Genomic DNA, 5,431 nt, shown 5'->3' with positions numbered 1-5,431 from the left:
AACATTTAGTGGAACATAGCGAACACTGCTAGAAACTGGTACTCTTCCCAGTATTCGTATTCACTCCGAAAAACATCGTGACGTTCAAGAAGAGGAAAACATTCTTAATTCAGTAGACCGCAGTCCTCGTTCAAGTACAAGACTCCTAGCAACCCGATTAAACGTTTCACAATCTAAGGTATGTACTGCTAGAAAGTAACGTGCTCCTAAAATAGCATGAACATCTCAGATTTATTTTATGAGCATAACAAGATGCCATAGGAGCAACGACGTATATGGCATAATTTGCTACTAAAAAATCATCCATAAAATATTTGAAAATGGCCTAAGGCCGAAACTGCACAATTGTACAAGAAATAAAGAGAGTGGCAGCTGAAGGCTTCAAGAAATCTTTCAAAGAATTCATCGCAGCTGCAGACCCTATCGCAATGAAAATATCGATATGTTCCATCCAGCAGGAGAGGATCTGAGAGCTGTAACAGTGGCTGGAAGTGTGTGAAATCTCATGGGACTTAACTGCTAAGGTCATCAGTCCCTAAGCTTACACACTACTTAGCCTAAATTATCCTAAGGACAAACACACACACCCATGCCCGAGGGAGGACTCGAACCTCCGCCGGGACCAGCCGCACAGTCCATGACTGCAGCGTTTGAGACCGCTCGTCTAATGCCGCGCGGCTGGCTGGAAGTCGCACACGTACTGGCATGCAGGTTGACATGTAGAAATACATGCAAGTGATTGCACATTGCTGTTAGATCGTAATGCCAGTGAAAATACTGCTTGACTGACGCTATTGTTTATCATCGAAGCGGCGTGGAGGAGACAGTGTGCTCGTTTCACAGGGCCGATTTCAAAGCTGCGCCATTGACTAATTGTTACCAACTATTGGTACGCAAGTAAGACCACTGTCGTAATATGTGTCAAATCCCTCAGATGACATTAGCCATGTAACTCCCAAGGTAAGAAATAAGGTATGATACCTAAAGCACTCTCATTTACCCATCAAGGTAATCAAAGGCATAAAACAATGCGCATAAGAAATCTGCAGCTTAAAAAACTGTGAAGGCAGTTGTTTACAGCCATGACATAAAACAGGCGTACAAAACGTCCGATGTGCAGAAATACAGATTACAACACTACAATGTAATAATCGTGGACCCATCTACATAGTCAAAAACGTGAAACAATTGCATAAGCAGTCAAAAGTGAAATGATACTGTGACTGTAGGTGTTTACAGTCACGAAAATATCATTAAGGATGAAATTACATTCGTTATTTGGAGAAATAAAAGATAAATAAGCACGAACTGAGGAAAGATAGCGTTCTAAAGTTAGCCTAGGGCACAATCATCATGAAGTGAGGCACTGAGGAAAAACTGGATCTGTTAAGGCAGTCCTGAGGAAAAAGTATAAAAGCCTGAGCGCTCAAGAGTTTAGAATAAAGTGCACAAAGTTAATCAATAAGAAATTCCATAAAAAGAAAAATAATAAAAGAGGGACGGAAGAACAGTAACATTCTATAACAAGTCTTCAAAAAGATCGTAGAAATATTTTTCTCTGAAGTTTAGTTGCTCGTTGAGTATGGATGAGGGTTTATTTTTATAGTGACCATACATTTCTATCTCTTCTAATGTGTTAAGTAACAATCTTTTAGGCGCATTGTGAAGGAATTTTAAGTTATTCGTTATAGATCCTTTTGAGTGATTGTGATGTGTGAAGTGTTGGCCGAATGCTGATTTATTACGAGACGTACCTGAAGTATGTTCCTATAACGAGCAGCGAAAATGCTACCTCTCTGGCCAGTGTCCTATTTGTCGCAGTCTTTACATAATGTATTATAAACACCGGAATTAAGGTAGGCACTATTGAAGTTATATAAAAAAATAAAAAAAGTTTATTGTCGTTGTGGCTGTTTATATTCAATTTGAAATAATAAATAAACCGCTGTACTCCAGATAGACATGTTCTCAAAAATTTCCTTTACTACATGCTCAACGTACTGATTGAGTAAAATCGGGGGTACGCTACAACCCCGTCTGACTCCCTTTTCAACCACTACTTCCCTTTCATGTCCCTCGACTCTTATAACTGCCGTCTGGTTTCTGTACAAGTTGTAAATAGCCTTTCAAAAAAAATGGCTTTGAGCACTATGGGAGTTAACTTATGAGGTCATCAGTCCCCTAGAACTTCGAACTACTTAAAACCTAACTAACCTTAGGACATCACACACATCCATGCCCCAGGCAGGATTCGAACCTGTGACTGTAGCGGTCGCGCGGTTCCAGACTGTAGAGCCTAGAACCGCTCGGCCACCCCGGCCGGCAAACAGCTTTTCACTAGCTGTATTTTATCTCTGCTATCTTCTCTGCTCCATTAATAATAAAATCAAATTACTTAAGTGTTTCGTAAAATCTGACCTCTGGCCGTCTTCAGAGCTGCAGTGTGACCCGTGTAAATAACTGTGGTAAGCTGTTTCCTGTCTGTTGATGAGTGGCTACAATAACCTAAGAATTATCTTACGTACTTCAGTGTGTGTACATGTACATATCTGTGACATACCTGTCATTAACTTTCAAATACGAATATGTTTCAAATTTTTAGCATATTCCTCATCTTCAAATACCATTTCACGTAGGATCTGTGGGAGGAAAATTAGCATATCTTTTTGAGTAAAAATTTATTACGTGTTTTTATGTTTATGACATGATACGTATGCTTTAGGAAATCCTGTGATTTACCTACTTATTCCTTGTGATACAATCTCGTTTACAGATGTGTCTGATTTCTTTAAATTTATCCCCAGAAACTGCACTCATTTGGCCACGATTACGTCCCCACATCCAATATCGATCTTAAATACATTTTGATATCAAATTAATCTGACCTTAGTGTTTGGTAAAGCAGAAATCTTCTCTGTCAGTCTGCCGAAAACCTTCTTTGATTTCTAGGAGTTAATAAACTGTCGTTATTGAATCGTTAGAAACCCACCTGTTACTCATCTTATGTAGGCATTGGAGAAACACTGAACTGTAACATCGTTGCACTGATGATGCAAATATAGACTTATTTCGATTCACTGAAAACTCAGGCCTAATGAGAGAAGATGGACAGAGAGACACCGATAAAAGATCTTCCTGTTTAGTAGTAACCCAACCTTGCACGTTTAGAATAATGTCATTATACGGTCCTTTGTTGTAGATATCTCATACTGCAGGAACGTGTATTGTCCCATTACTTATCGTGCTGTGCAGTCAACAGCCGAACTGCTCGAAGAGAGTATCGTATATAGTGCTGGCTTGCGTGACAAGGTTTGCCATACTCGGAGCAAATTCTTATAATTATTGACGAGTATTGTGTGTAGGCAGGTCCGACAACCGTCTAAGTAACGGGTTCATTCCTAATCTCCCCTTTAGTAATACATCTCATGACCGATAACCCTTTCGTGACTGATGGGACACGTACACTATGTGATCAAAACTATCCGGACACCCTAAAAAACATACGTTTTCATATTAGGTACATTGTGCTGCCACCTACTGCCAGGTACTCCGTATCAGCGACCTCAGTAGTCATTAGACATCGTGAGAGAGCAGAATGGGCGCGCCGGGGAACTCACGGACTTCGAACATGGTCATGTGGTTGGGTGTCACTTTTGTCAAACGTCTGTGCGCGAGATTTCCACACTCCTAAACGTCCCTAGGTCCACTGTTTCTGATGTGATAGTGAAGTGGAAACGTGAAGGAACACATACAGCCCAAAAGCATACAGCCCGACCTCGTCTGTTGAATAACAGAGACCGCCGACAGTTGAATAGGGTCGTAATGTGTTATAGGGAGACATCTATCCAGACCATCACACAAGAATTCCAAACTCCAGCAGGATCTACTGCAAGTACTATGACAGTTATGGAGGAGGTGAGAAAACTTGGATTTCATGGTCGAGCGGCTGCTCAAAAGCCACAATCACGCCGGTGAATGCCAAATGACGCCTCGCTTGGTGGAAGGAGCGTAAACATTGGACGATTGAACAGTGGAAAAACGTTGCGTGGAGTGACAAATCACGGTACACAATGTGGCGTTCCGATGGCAGGGTGTGAGTATGGCGAATGCACGGTGAACGTCATCTGCCAGCGTGTGTAGTGCCAACAGCAAAATTCGGAGGTGGTGGTGTTGCGGTGTTGTCGTGTTTTTCATGGAGGGGGCTCGACCCCTTGTTGTTTTGCGTGGCACTATCACAGCACAGGCCTACATTGATGTTTTAGGCACCTTCTTGCTTCCCACTGTTGAAGAGCAATTCGGGAATGGCGCTTGCATCTTTCACAAAGCACGGCCTGTGGCGGAGTGGTTACACGACAATAACATCCCTGTAATGGACTGGCCTGCGCAATGTCCTAACCATGGGGTGGATTTATAGGAGGCTGTGAGCGATCAAATGGGGCAGCGTGTGCCTGCGGGCACACAGCGTCTGTTTCACGAAAATCAGACCAAATCACCATCTTATTCGTCCTTAGAATGTCTGAAGCAACTGCGTTTTCTTATACAAGAGTGAATCGAATATAATCCGCACTTTTTTATAATTTTATTTAAGCTTCGGAGAAATTCATATACACGAACTTGTTCCTCTATATATTCTCCTGAACGAGAAACACATTTTTCCCAGCGGACAGGCAGTTTCCTGTCCAGTTTCGTAAAATTTACGTGACTGTAACAGCAGCCAGCTGCACACGAACACTTCGAGAGTGCCATCGTCGTCAAATAAGTGTCCTCCGACTGCTTTCTTTAGTGATCCAAACAAATGAAAATCACTGGACGACAAGTCCGGACTATAAGAAGGATCTTCTTGTGTGGTCCAGAAACTTCGTGATTTTTTGTTGAATTCGGGCAGCTGTGTGAAGTCGAACATCATGAAACACAATCACACACCGGATTGAAAATGTGTGCCTTTTCTCCTTTTCTGACGATAAGCATTTTTTTCTTGGTAATAGTATGCAGCGTACATAGCATGATGTTAGTGGAGGAGATCGACGAGTAAAATTCCTTTAAAATCAAGGAAGACTGTTGCAAGAACCTTCCCAGCGGAGATACGGTTTTGGCTTTGGCAGGTGCTTTTTCTGCCATTCCGTGCTGCTTTTTTCTATTCGGGGGGGGGGGGGGGGGGGGGGGGGTAATGGTGCACCCATGTTTCATCGACATCCGGTGCAGAAAATGTTCCCCTGCAGTTTGGTAGCTTGTCAGTAGCTGTTTGTACGCCTCGAGACCACGAAATTTGTGCTCTGCATGAGGAGACACTTTCCGATATCCAACGTTGTTAGTAATGAACGGCTGAGCACAACCGTAGTTTATGGCAACCTCAGTAGCAATTTCAGCAACTGTCATTGGGCAATCGTCTTGAATAACCTGGTTTTCAAGAAGGGTCGTCGAGCAGATGCGC

This window comes from Schistocerca piceifrons, chromosome 4 (genome assembly GCF_021461385.2).
Source record: "Schistocerca piceifrons isolate TAMUIC-IGC-003096 chromosome 4, iqSchPice1.1, whole genome shotgun sequence".
Taxonomy (NCBI): Eukaryota; Metazoa; Arthropoda; class Insecta; order Orthoptera; family Acrididae; genus Schistocerca; species Schistocerca piceifrons.
Note: the sequence above shows the minus strand (reverse complement) of the source record.